Consider the following 15,079-nt stretch of genomic DNA (forward strand, 5'->3'; position numbering starts at 1 on the left):
CTAGTGGGTATTATGTTAAGCGAAATATCAGAGAAAGACAATTACCATATGATTTTACTTACATGTGGAATCAAATAAACAAAATAGAAACAGATTTATAAATACAGAGAACAGTATGACAGCTGTCAAAAGGGAGTGGGATTAGGGAGTTGGATGAAATAGATGAAGGGATTAAGCAAAAATAATAACAAAAAGACCTGATAGACACAGACAGCAATATGGTGATTACCAGAAAGACAAGTGGGTAGGGAGAGAGAGGTAGGAGAGGGTAAAGGGATAAACGGTGACAGGAGACTTAACTTGGGGTGGTGAACACACAGTCCAAATGATGTACCATGGAACTGCACACTTAAAACCTATATAATTTTAGTAAACAATGTAACACCAATAAATTCAATTAAATATCTTTAAAAATCAGAATTATGCTAAACCTATAAAATAAATAAATAAATAAAATTCCAAATGGTAAATTTAACAAGACCAGGAAATAATCATTCTCCTTTTCCTGTGTACTGTCAACAAGCAAATTCTACAGCATTGAAGAGAGTCACGAGAAGCCGGTATTCAAAAGTGGTGTGATGCACGTGCAGCATCGTATGTGACAGTGTAACGAGCATTAAATAGCAAGTATCAGGAAACTGCAGAGACAAGTAGATCTGTGTAATGTTTCAGTACAAACAGCCACAGTGTAGAGAGTAAGGGCAGCATTGCTACCTTTCCTTCATGGTGAGGAGTATAAAATTAGGTGGGAATGGTACATTTGGCAACACAGAACACAGAGTGGTGATTCCTGGACCTGAGCGGGATGAGCTGGTGCCAGGACACTACAGAGTCTTCCACAGGCACTGACTGGACAATAAACAAATTCTAAGTACATCTTCTTCACCCATTTTTCCATGCTGCTATCGATAAATCATTGTATTACAGGTGAGCCCATAAATTCTATTAATTCTTTGTTTTAATCAAGTTGTTTATGTAGACAGCCCATAAAAATAATTTCCCTATGGCCCGGCACACACAGGGGTGTCCAACCCATGGCCTACAGGCTGCATGTGGCCCATGATGGCTATGAATACAGTCCAACACAAAATCATAAATTTACTTAAAATGTTATGAGCTCTTTTTGTTTTGGGGTTTTTTTTTTGTTTTTTTCTTAGTTTTAATTTTTATTTTTCATTCACAGTTGACATTCCATATTGTTTTAGTTTCCAGTATATAGCATAGTGATCAGATATTTATATAACTTATGAAATTATCCCCCTGATAAGACTGTACACACCTGGCACCATACAAAGTTATTACAACATCACTGACTGTATTCCCTATGCTGTACTTTACATTCCCATGACTGTTTTTTAACTGCCAGTTTGTACTTAATTCCTTTGCTGTTTTCACTGATCTTTTTGTTTTCATTAGTGTCTGTGTATTTAATGTGTGGCCCAAGACAACTCTTCATCTTCCAGTGTGGCCGAGATGCCAAAATGTTGAACACCCCTGGCTCAGAGGTTCTCCAGGGAAGGAGTGCATATTTCTGAAGCAGAGCAGAGGGTGTTGTGGGAACAGTTGGACAGAAACACTCTTGGGGAAGTGCACGCAAACCTGAGGACAGGAGAACCTGGTTATAGAGTTTATGTTCCCTTCAAATAATCTTCATTAAACCCCCAACCCCAAGAGTCCTCTCAAATATAATAAAAATTATAAAAAAGAAAAATAGACTAAATGTTGGAAAACTTTAGGCTAATGTCAAGAGGAAATCTAGCAATATAGTTAAAAATAGTAGCTACTAAAGTTAATTTTCCTGGGTTCAAACCCCACCACTATCATTTATAGTCATGTGACCTTGAAACTCTCTGAGCCTCAGTACTGCACTCTGTAAGTGGGGGAATAATAGTACCTCAATGAGTACTAAATTAGTCAATGTAAGTTGTTATTATTTACTTCTGGAGGGAAGTGGCCAATATTATGCACACACAAAAAAAAAAATCCTATAACTGCTTCTAGAAAATCCAGCTAATTTCTTTTACCTTTATTTACCTTTCTTTTTGGTATACTTCAATTGTTTTTTAAATAATTTTAAAGAAATGATGCCTCCAATTTAAAATCACACTATATTCCAGTAAGAACAGACAAAACAAATAAATTCATACTTATAAACACTATGGTGAAATTGTAGAGTTGCAGAAATAAAGAGAACATCATAAAATTAAATCAATGAAAAAGGCAGATTGACTACAAAGCAACAGCATTTGGGTTGATAATAGACTTTTCCAGAACACAACAGATCATATCTTTAATGTAACAGTGGATAGCAATTACCATCTTAGCATTTTATAGCTAAATATTCTATCATTTAAGAATAGAGTGAAATCTTTTTACTTTTTAATTATAATAGCATACAATCCAAGTAAAAGCATAAAACTTTCCTAAATTCATGCAACTTCAAGATGGGTCCTCTGGTGCCTTATCCCTCAATCAGATTGTCACCCCCAAACCCTTTCTACATGGAAATTAGCAAACACCTTTGACTGAAGACTGTCTTGAGAATGCCTAAATCCACACTCTAAAATGAGAAAAATATAAAAGTTTTGGGGGGTATTAAACCTATGTATTTTGCCACCAGGCTGAAGCAGCTAGTGAATAAAATTATGTGATCAGTTATATATGGCCTCATTCCAAATATTGATGGTCCAAGCCACTCTACCCTTCCTGAAGTAATAGGAAGTCCCATTTTTTACTGCAGCACCTACCCCAAACTTTTCAGATTTATTGTAATTTACATGTGAAACAAAATATACCTAGATCTGCCCATTGGTGGGTCCTGGGTAAGGTCATGTTCTCCCCCAGAGGGCCCAGAGTGCTTACATACACAGAGAACCTCCCCTGCATCCGCCCCCAGTTCTCACCCACCCTGTGACCTGCCACCTCCTGCTCATCTCATGGATGCTCCTCAGTTCCTCCACCCTGGAGACCAGACTACCATTTTCTGGCTTCTTCAAGGCCACCCTCAAACTACCATCTCCACCACTGCAGGTCTCCATCTGACCTCAGTGGCTCCTTTCTCCCCAAGAATGTGGCTGCTTCCCTTCTGAAATCCAAGTCACTCACAGAGGTATGTGGGCCCTTTGTAGTACAGCTGGGAACCACATAATTCCTAAAGGGCTTTTTCAAAAGTCATTTTGTTTCTGATATATATTAACGACAAAAGAACTAATTCTAAAGAAAAAAAGAGACAATTATGTGACAAACAGCTCAGAACCTTGAAATAGATGCTGATTATAAATATAGGCTTTAGGCATTATGAAATGAGGCAGCTCTAAATTTTCAAAGAACAAAGAAAAAGCCAGAGGATTTTTTAAATAGCAAAAGGACTTTCAGTTTATATTTAGTAATTGACTAACCTTTTTAAAGGTAAAAGTGAATTTCTAAAGCCTAAGGCATTCATGGGATTCTAGAACACTGTCTATGAGACCATCGCTGCCAATCTCCTCACTTCACAGGTGAGGAAACAGAAGTGTACATGACTTTCCCAAGGTCACAGAACAGTTTCATTGCTGTCAGGATTCGAATTAGAGCTCTTCCCTATTTCAGGTTTTTCCCACTCATTCTACAATAGGAGTTGCTTTCTCAAATGGGCAACAATCCCCAGAATTACATGGATGAATATATGATGGTGGCTGTTGTGGAGGTGCTGATAGTATCATGTGTATGTTCTGAAAAGTTAAGCAGTAGGGGACAATTAATGGACAATTCAAGGGCAACTCAAGGGCACATCAGCCAAAGCTGAGATTCACTTAAGATTGGGCATATCTAAGAAATTTTTGGAATGGGGAACGAGATGCAACAGGTATGAACAAATCAATTACATATATCTATAAACCAGAGAAATACTACAGCAATGGAGGAAGCAATAAGGTCATAGGATTTTTCAGAATGTTAAATTGCCATGCATGTTGGATATTCCCAGGATGGGGGAAAACCTAAAAGTGGGCTTCTTGAGAGCATAATTTCTGGAAACACATCGATATTTAGTGATTGCCTTTCCCTGCTAGGCCTGGGCAACACAAAGGTAAGCAGGAAAGCAAGACAAGTTCCTGTTATATACCCTATCTTTAAAAGTTTTTGTCTTTTGGGGTTTTTTTAATCATAAGGGAGTTGCCTGGCTAAATAAGACCATTTGCCAATTCCTGCCCACCTGTCCAGGAGTAGTGGTGCAGGCTGGGAGAACCCTGGTTATCTCTTGCAGGGAAGTCCACCCCTTTAAAAACCCATCCACTTTGTGGCCCACAACGCCACCATGTGGTAAGCACCTGTTGATTGATGGTGCACAAAATACAACTTGAAGCAGTAGGCTACTGTCCAACGGGAGGCCAACCAGCCACATACAGCCCAGGATGTCTGTGAATAAGGCCCAACACAAAATCGCAAATTTACTTAAAACCTTTTTTTCTCATCAATTTTCATTAGTGTTTGTGTATTTAATGTGTGGCCCAAGACAACTCTTCTTCCAGTGTGGCCCAGACGCCAAAAAGTTGGACACACTTAAACCAACATATCACTTCCGGTCCAGAAACTCAAAGCACCTTGTATGGATATTGTAGTGAACCATTGCAAAGAAAAGGCTGTTGAATCTTGTGGTGCAATGGACCCTTCACGATTAGATGTCAGGCCTAAGTTCTCACACATCTCCTCTGTAAAGTCTCCAATTATGGTCATAATCATGAAATCAATGAGCAGTGGGCAGCTCCCCACTCCCTCAGACCACCCATTTGATCTGTTCTGCTGATGGTCTCTGTTGAGTATGAAACACAGCTTCATCTTCCACGAGAGCCTAACAAGGACCAGCTAGTGGTAGTTGCAGAATGGTTCAGATCATTATTTATTCTGGGATCAGTTTCTTCCATTCACCACCCTCTACCTCTTGGAAACATTTTTTTCTGTCTGGCTCCTTGCTTAGGTTAACTCTTCTCTCTTGTCTTGCCATTAGGGGAAATAAAGTATGAAGACATTCCTGGCACAGTGAGTAGGAATTCTCCCAGTTCAGCTTACCAGGTGGTGAATGTCTGCTCTGTGCTGACATGACTGATACAGAGGTCAGCAACACATCCTCCCCACTTACAGAACTTAGAAGTGTTAGTGCCTGGCAGCCCCATTTTCTAAACATTGTGCCTGTATCATTACCTCCAGCAGGGAGACAGGCTTGTAACAGCCACCTGCATGAAAAGAGACATAATGCAGGCCAGGCAAGTGCTGTATGATTCCTTTCCTCCACAGTCTAGCAAGGACTTGATGGATCTTTGTAGCTCCCCACAGACACAGGGAAGAGACAAAAGTGCAGAATCACACTTGACATTCTGTTGACTTTAGAGGTTGCTTTACTTAGATTCTTTACAAACTTAGAGTTTGAGTGTTATATAAATCAACTAATTATAATATACATTTCACTTTAGATTTTACTAAGCTGAAAATGGCCTTAATTTTTATCTCAGTTACACACCACTACCAGGTTCCAACCACGAGGCCAAAACATCTTCTTTTCCCTAAATTGTGGGTTCAGATTTTTAGGTGGTAAAAACCATTTTCAGATTGTAACCATAAACCTATTTCAAACTTGTAGTCAATGTCATAAGATCAGTTCACCATTGAAGTTAACTCAGAAAATACAACAAATTAAATCTCTTTTTATATTGAATCATGCAATCACAGAATATAAGAGCCATCATGGTTCATAGATACAAACCAGTTCAGTGGTTCCCAAGTGCCAGGCTGTGGATCAGAGCTGGTACTCACCACGTTTTAATTTGTCCAAGGCAAAAAGAGAAAAACGAGGGGTGCATGTCATCGTGAGGGGACAAGTGTCTATTCTTGGGGAGTCCTGTCATTTATTCCAAGATGACCTCAACCTTACTTTTCTGGTATTAAAATGCCTATTATACAACATTTTACAATATTATAATAGTGTTAGTAGGTGGTGACAGTTGCATCCTTTCTTTTATGTTCTTACTTGGCAAAGCAAAAGTCAGTAGCCTTCGGTTGCCTGCAAAACTTTTTGTTAACAAGACCTACAGCACACTGCCACCCCCACACTACCAGGAATTTATACTACCAAATTACAAAGAACAAGCCCAAAGAGAATCTAGAATTTGAAGTTGGGGCATGCTACTTAGAAGTGTTCAAAGGAATCCCCCACCAATAAAGCTCCAAGATAGAGTTTTGTCAAGCCCCAACTTCAAATAAGAGTTCTAATTAGGATTCCATGCAGACACATGCCAGAGTCATTCAATCTTCATCCACACACAGGGATTGAGATGCCTTCATAAGAATATGAACTTTTTCAAAGTTCAACTTTGAAAAAAAGCCAATATAAAGATTCTGAAAAATAAAAATAATTAGGACATTTTTGTCTTGCAAGATGATAACATTTTAATGACTAAAGACATTGTAATACCAGTGCCTGAATAGTCAGATTAATACAGAAAAAGTCCAAAACAGACTCAAACACATATAACAATTTACATTATGTAAAGGGGATATTTTTAAAAGTAAAGAAAGAATGAATTGTCTAGTAGTAATGTTGAGACAAGCTAATGGAAAATAATAAAATAGATCCCTAAGTCACAGCTCACATCTCCCCCAAAAGTCTAGATATATTAAATATTCACATTTTAAAACATTTAATAAAAGTAAAAGACAATGGAGATGAACATGTATTAATCTTAGAATGAAGAAAACCTTTCTAATTCTGACATCAAAGAAATTATAAAGTAAAACATTGATTAGTTAGGTATATAAAAACTTAAAAACTCCTTATAGAAAGGAATCCATAAATAAAATTAAAAGATAAGTGACCACTAAGGAGAAAAAATGGCATATATAACAATGAATTAAGAACAAGACAAGGATGCCCATTTTCACCACTCCTGTTTAACATAGTACTAGAAGTCCTAGCCACAGCAATAAAACAAGAAAAAGAAATAGAAGGCATTCAAATTGGAAAGGAGGAAACAAAACTGTCACTGTTTGCAGATGACATGATAGTGTACATAGAAAATCCTACAGACTCAGCCAGAAAACTACTCAACTTACTAAATGAATTTGGCAAAACAGCTGGATATAAAGTCAATACTCAGAAATCAAAGGCATTTTTGTACACCAACAATAAAATATCATAAACAGAAATCAGGAAAAAATCCCATTTGATATAGCACCAAGAAAAATAAAGTACCTAGCAATAAACCTAATCAAGGAGGTAAAAGACCTGTACTTGGAAAACTCCACAATGCTGAAGAAAGAAATTAGTGAAGACACAAACAAATGGAAACATGTACCCTGTTAATGGATTAGAAGAACTAACATTATCAAAATGTCCATACTGCCCAAAGCAATCTAGAGATTCAATGCATTTTCTACTAAAATACCAATGACATATTTTGTAGATATAGAACAAACATTTCAAAAATTTAAATAGAACCATAAATAACCCCGAATAGCCATAGCAATTTTGAGAAAGAAGAACAAAATAGGAGGGATGGCAATACCTGATATCAAACTATATTACAAGCCACAGTAAACAAAACAGTCTGGTACTGGCATAAGAACAGACACATAGATCAATGGAACAGAATAGAGAGTCCAGAAATAAACCCAAGTCTCTATGGTCAATTAATATTTAATAAAGGGGGCAGAAGCATAAAATGGAGTGAAAATAGCCTCTTCAACAAATTGTGTTGGGAGATTTGGACAGCCACATGAAAAAAAAAAAGAAAAGAAAAAATGGAATGTCCATCAAATTACACTACACACAAAAATAAACTTAAGATGCATAAAACACTTAAATATAAGTCATAACACCATAAAAGTCCTAGAGGACAACATAGGCAGGAAAATCTCAGATATTCCAGGGAGCAATATTTTCACTGCTATGTTCCCTAGAGCAAGAGACATAAAGGAAAGAAGAAACAAATGGGACTTCATCAAGATAAAAAGCTTCCTGCACTGCTGAAGAAAATATAAACAAAATGAAAAGGGAACCATTCGTATGAGAAAATATATTTGCAAATGATACCTTGGACAAGGGTTTGGATCTCCAAAATACATGAAGAACTCAATCACAATCTTGAACCCATCAGGGAACCAAATTCAGTGGAGGAAAAGCTGCTACTTGGGAAGGGCAAAGTCTCCTTTGTGGAGACTTCCAGTGGAAGAAGGGCTAGAAGGCCATCCTGCTGGATATTATTGGGCACATACTCCATTTTCTAGATCAGATCTGTTAAGCTATGAAAGCTCAAACCCTTCTCACAGTGATGATCCTGCTAAAATGACTGACTTGGTTGTGTCAGTTTTTGCAACCTATCATCCCAATTGGGCAGACATACTAGACTTATTAAATCCTTTATTTATGGGGGATGAATGGAGGCTGGTGTTCAGTAAGGCAAATGAAGAGGCTTGGAGTTTGCACCAAGAAAATCCAGATGGGGCTCTTGGCCCTCCCAGGACAACACCTCTAACTGAGCACAACTGGGACCCTAAGGGGAATGGCCTTCCTCTCTCAGAACATTACAAGAGATGCCTCCTTCAGGGAATGGGGAAAGGTATCCCTAAGCAGAAACATCTGAAAACAGTGTAGGCAGTGCAACAAGGATCTCACCCAATACCAGGAAACAGTTAAGGAGATTCCTGGGAACGGCAAGCGACTGCCGCATTTGGATTCCAAACTTTGGGCTCACCTCTAAACCACTGTATGAAACTCAGAAGGGACTGAAATATAGCCCTTTAGGCCGGACAAGGCAGTGAACTCAGGCTTTTGAGTCTCTGAAGGTACACCTGGCTTCTGCACTGGCATTGGGGCTTCCAAACCTACTGAAGCTCTTTCAATTGTAAGCTCATGAGAAATAGGGCATTGCCCTAGGATTCCTCACCCAAATACTTATTGACATTTCACAGCCCATCACATACTTGTCAAGGAAACTAGATCACACTGTCCAGGGGTGGCCAGCCTGCCTGAAAGATGTGGCAGCCACCTGTGAGCTCTTACAGGAAGCTCAAAAGTTTTCTTTGGGACAGCCTGTACCACTTTTGCACCCCAGCAAGTGTGGAACCTGCTGGAGCAAAAGGAAAAATTTGGCTCAGTGCTGGAAGAAGGGGCAGGTACCAAGCCATTCTTCTTGGCAATCCCAATGGCTCCCTCAAAACTATAAGTTAAATCCTGCCTCTCTACTCCCCAGAGTCTGGCTTGGCTACATTAATACATCACTGTGCTAAAATAACTGATGAAGAGTATTGTAGCAGAATTGATTTACAGGACTATCCTCTAGAAGAAGCAGACTGGACTGTCTGTGCAGATGGAAGCAGTTCTATGGATGAAGGAAACACAGAAGCTGGGTATGCAGTTGCGGCTCTTGAAGGAGTAGTGGAGGCCAAGGCCTTGCTGCCAGGAACCTCTGCTCAGAAAGCTGAACTGATTGCATTGATGAGGGCAATGGAACTGTTGTGCAAAAAGAGCATGACTGTATATTGACTGCAGGGAAGCTTTCTTAACTTTGCAATCACATGGTTCAATCTGGAGGGAAAAAGAACTGTTTGCCTACAAAGAAAAAGGAGAATAACCATGCAGCAGAAAATTTAAAATTATTACAGGCTGTTCAGGTACCTTTACAGGTGACAGCTATGCACTGCCCAGGGCATCAAATAGAGGAAACTGAAGTGGCCAAAGGAAACAATCTGGCTGATTAGGCAGCAAAAGAGGCTGCTAAAGAAATGTATTTAATGACTTTGATACCTGTTCTGCACTTGTCACAATCTGACCCTGAATATTCCACTGCAGACTAAGAGAAAGCTAAGGGTTGGGGTTTTGATGAAGAAGGTCCTGAGAATGGATGGAAAAGACAATAAGAAAGGAGTTGTACTGCATTCCTGAACATCGAGTAGAGCCAGTCATGAAGCATTTGCATGAGGCCATGCACTATGGAAGAGACTCATTGACTACCTATGTCAAACTGTGGATAACAGGTCCTGCAATTTCTAAACCCATACGAAATGTAAATGCTAGATGTGTGTGTGCCAGAGAAACAACCCCATGACAGATCCGTACAATACCAAGGACAGTGCCCACTTGAGGACTGGCAAGTAGACTTTACTCAGATAGCAAGGGTCCGACAGTGGGAATATTTGTTAGTCTTGGTTGACACCTTTTTCAGGATGGATAGAAGCCTATCCTACCAGAGTGGAGAAATCCTTGAAGTAGTGAAAGTCTTACTGAAGGAAATAATCCCTCACTTTGGCCTCCCTGGCAGCATCCAGAGTGATAATGGACAGCTTTTGTTTCAGAAATTACACAGAAGGAATGAAGTGGAAACTTCAAACAACATGGAGACCCCAGCCTTCTGGGAAGGTAGAGAAGATGAATCACACCTTGAAGAAAAATACAGCCAAGCTGTGTCAAGAAACTCATCCCCATTGGCATCAAGCCTTGCCTATTACCCTGCTCAGGATAACAGTGGCTCATCGAAGGGGGATTCACTTTAGTCCTTATGAAATTGTGTACAGGTGACCATTTCAGGCTATGATTGGGTGGGTGATATGTATATAGATCAAGAAGTAAAGGTAAAGAAATATGTACAACATTTAAGTCAGAACTTAGGTGTAATGAATGGCCTCGACTGTATTAACAACTTCTCTGCCACAGGCTGCTGCCTTGTTTACATGCCCAACAAAAGAATGAATACTTCCATATTGAGCTGATCTCATAGAAATAAGAGTTTAATAATAATGATAGAGAATGACAGGGGACTCAAGAGTTGGAAATTTTTAGTTTAAGGTAAATAGTTAATATGTCTCATAGCTAAAGCATATGGTAAACCTTTTGTTTCAGAAACTACAGATAAGGACCATCCTGACTACTTGGTGAGAAAGCCGACCTCCTGGGGCACTGCTAGAGGCCACGACCTGGGGAACAAGTGGAGGCACCTGGGCCATTGTGTTCCGGGGAGAGACAGACAACCACCAGCCCCTGGGAACAGCTAACTGCCCAGAACAAGAATGCTGCAATTTTCTTTCACCTAATTTTCCCTGAATTTCAACACCCCTCACTACTCTTTGTTTATTCCCTGTTATAGAAACACTGGCTTGGAAAGAAAGTGTAAGACAGATTTGTTAGGGGGCTAACCCAATGTCTTCTCAGATTTCAAGCCATCTGAATAAAGTTCCCATAAGGTTCCCCACCCCCCAAAAAAAGAACTCACATGACTCCACTCCAGGAAGACAAACAATCCAATTAAAAAAGGGCAAAAGACCCGAACAGATACTTCATGGAGGACAGACAGTGGGCCCAGAGGCATATGAAAGATGCTCATCATCACTAGCCATTAGAGATGCAAGTTAAAACCACAATGAGATACTACTTCACACTGATCAGAATGGCCATCATAAACATATCAACAAACAACTTGTGCTGGAGAGGCTGTGGAGAAAAGGGAACACTAGTACATTGTTAGTGGGAATGCAGACTGCTGCAACCACTGTGGAAAACAGTATGGAATTTCCTCAGAAAATTAAAATGTACTGGCCTTGTGACCCAGCAATTCCACTGCTGGGATTATACTCTAGGAATCCTGAATCACCAAGTCAAAACAACCTATGCATCCCAATGTTCATAGCAGCACAATTTACTATAGCCAAGTACAAGGAAACAGCCTAAGAGCTCATTAGTAAATGAGTGGATCCAAAAACTGGTACATTTACAGAATGGAATACTATGCAACAGAAAGAAAGAAGGAGCTCCTACACTTCATGACAGCTTTGATGGATCTGGAGAGCATTATGCTAAGTGAAATAAGCCAGGCAGTGAAAGACAAATACCATATGATCTCACCTATAAGTGGAACCTAATCAACAAAACAAATAAGCAAGCAAAATACTACCAGGGACATTGAAATTAAAAACAAACTGACAGTCACAAGAGGGGAGGTGGGAGGGCATAATGGGGGAGAAAGGGAGGAGGGTTGTCAGGAACATGTATAAAGGACACACAGACAAAGCCAAAGTGGGGTAGTTTCTAGAGTAGCAGGTGGGGATGGATAGGGTTGAGATGGTGGTGGTGGGGAATGGAGACAACTGTACTTGAACAACAATAAAAAAAAGAACAAAAAACATTTAAAAATAAAAATAAAAAGGCAAATGAAACAGGTTAACTAAGACTTTGCAGAAATCTTCACAAGAGTTTTTCACATCATCATATTACATATAATTGCTGAAGGCCTTGTAAATGATAACGGCTAAAAGTTATCAAAAAATGTCCTAAACCCCAGCTGGCATAGCTCAGTGGATTGAGCATGGGCTGTGAACCAAAGTATCGCAGGTTCGATTCCCAGTCAGGCCACATACCTGGGTTGCAGGCCTTGGACCCCAGCAACTGCGCATTGATGTTTCTCTCTCTCTCTCTTTCTCCCTCCCTTCCTTCTCTAAGAATAAATAAATAAAATCTTTAAAAGAAAAGCGTCCTACATTTTTTATAATCTACACAAATGATTAAAGATTGGTATTATAATTATTCCCATTTTTCAAGTGAAAAACTAAAAGAATGAAGAAATTCAGTAATTTGTCCAAAGTAAGACAGGCAGAAGTTGATTTTGAACCCAGGCAATCTGGCTTCAGATAGCTACTCATTTAAACAAAACCATTTTGGTAGAAACTGTATGGATTAGTTAGTAAAGTGGTGATGGTTAGGGAACTAACCCAGAGACATAGAAGCTGGCCTGAATGTGGGCATTGAACTGACATCGGCCTAAAACCCAAGAGCTGCCCCCAGGGTGAGCACCAGACAGGGCATTAGGGTTCTGGTTCCTCACCCTGTCCCTCCCCCACAGGACTCAACCCTGGGCATCCTCAGGGGCTACACTTGCCAAATCAGTGCAGCACACCTGGTGCTCACCAGCAGCTGATGACACATTGGGCCACCTGAAACAGCTGGCCCCCAGCTGTTCTGAGGTGGCCTCTCTGGGTCAGCACATGCCACACCCAGCGCCTCCCCCAAAGGCAGTGATGTAGTGCCCAGCAGGACTTCAAAGCTGTGTCCCAAGGCCCACCTTGTCCCTAACACCCAACATAGCAAAGTTGAGGCACAGCTCAGAGAAACCCAAACTGTATTTCATGAAACATTAGTTCCAAGAAAATATTTACATCATCGTGAAAGAAGGTCTAAGCTCAAATAAGTTTGGAAAATGCTGGTATGAATCACATTAAAGTGTGTTTTGTTCAGAGCCTTTAATCTCCTCATGTGCATGATTAGTTTCTGAGAAATGAATGTAGTATGTAGCATCTCCCACCACAATTTGAGTAGAGATTTCTTTTCCCAAGGAGCAAACAGTTTGGGTGACCTTAGTTGAGTGGGGCACTGAGGCAGCAGGCTACCTGCTTCTGTACAGTCCTGGAGTGCCCTCTAGTGGGCGGGCACTGAGACCACAGGGACCCAGCAGGCACATGTGTCAGGAGCATGTGTTCCTGATATAGTCTTTCCTGTGAGTCAGCTGAGCAACCCCGCACCAAGGAATAGACAAGAGTCACACACAATAACTATGCTATTCACTCAAAGTAAAACAGAAATATATATTAACATCATATTCAAACTCTTATCTATCTAAGGGAAATATAACAAAAAGGAATCATTGGAAATAATAATCCCAACTCCAAGTCTCATCTATACATCCAGGAGGCAGCATGGTGGCAAGAAAGTGATCATTGTCTTTCAAGGCAGCTTTCTGGAGCCAGGTGGGCAGCAGGGCAGACAGGTGGGACCAAGTTCATTGGCCCTGCTCTATACAATGTGCCCGTCCCAGGTCCCTCCCCACCCCCACCCCTGAAAGTGGTCCACCCTGCCCCAGCCCAGGGACACATTAGTGGCCATTTGTTAGGAACCCTGTGCTGGCAACTGCAGTGAAATCTCGGTCTGGTGAGCACCTCCTCCTCACAGGTCCAGCTTTGAGACTTCTGGGCTCTTCAGAAGAAAAGGCAGGAAGCCTAGGATCTAAAGTCACATGGGGCAAGAGTGAAACAGATTAATTCCCTTCACTCCCCTTCCCCACAAACACACAGTCCCACACTCAGCCCTGCCCCTTATTCTAGAAAATGTCTCCAGATGACAGCACCCAGGGGCAAGTGTGTCCTCCACCCAGGAAAGCCCCAGGGGAATGAAGCAGGGTGGGGCCAGAGTCTCCCTGATTGAGACCTGAATACTGAGCTAGGCTGAATAACGGCCATGCAAAGAGGTATCACGTCCTGAGTCCTGGAACCTGTTACCTCTGGAAAAGGGTCTTTGCAGATGTGACAAACTGAGGATGGTGGGATGGGGGCTCAGAGGGGCTCCCATTCATCTTTCCTAACTGCCTGTCCCCTCTGTCCTCTGTACTCCCACCACCCTGGGCTTGGCTCCATCACATCACTGAGTTCTGTGTCCCAACAAAGATGGCAGGACCTGGTGCAGATCAATCTCAACAAATACTGTGTGAAGTGAGTGAGTAAATGAATGAACATTTGAGCCAGAGAGCTAGGAACTCAAATGGAAGTGTGAAAGGCAAGTTAGCAAGCAAGACAAATACACATCTTCTGATTTCTGTGCAAGACTAAGAACTGTCCTTTCTTCACACACTTTAAGACCAGAAGTTTAAAATGGACAGACTTTCCCATATTATGGACACAATTTAGCATATTCTCATTCCAAGTGTTCTGTTGTCTATTTGACATTTTGCATAAAGTGAAACTACCTTTAAACATAAAATACCCACTTTATACTTGTCCTCAAAATAATTTCTGTGAGTTCATGGATGGCTGTTACTAATATTCTTCTAATGCACATGAACAAGCAAAAAGATTAAATTTTAAAATTATTCATCCATGTACCAGACAAAATTATATTCCCTATTCCTAGAGAAACATAGGCTGTAATCTGGAAAATTCCTTTGCATGAAAGGGTCAAATTGGACATGCCTGGACACAGAGAGACAACAACAGTGACCTTTCTCTGGCCACATACATCCATGGATAAGGAGTTGCAGTGGAAGAAGCTGGGCTATCACCCTGCATGGGTGGA

Source organism: Phyllostomus hastatus, unplaced genomic scaffold (genome assembly GCF_019186645.2).
Source record: "Phyllostomus hastatus isolate PE091 unplaced genomic scaffold, TTU_PhHast_1.1 phas_scaffold_129, whole genome shotgun sequence".
Taxonomy (NCBI): Eukaryota; Metazoa; Chordata; class Mammalia; order Chiroptera; family Phyllostomidae; genus Phyllostomus; species Phyllostomus hastatus.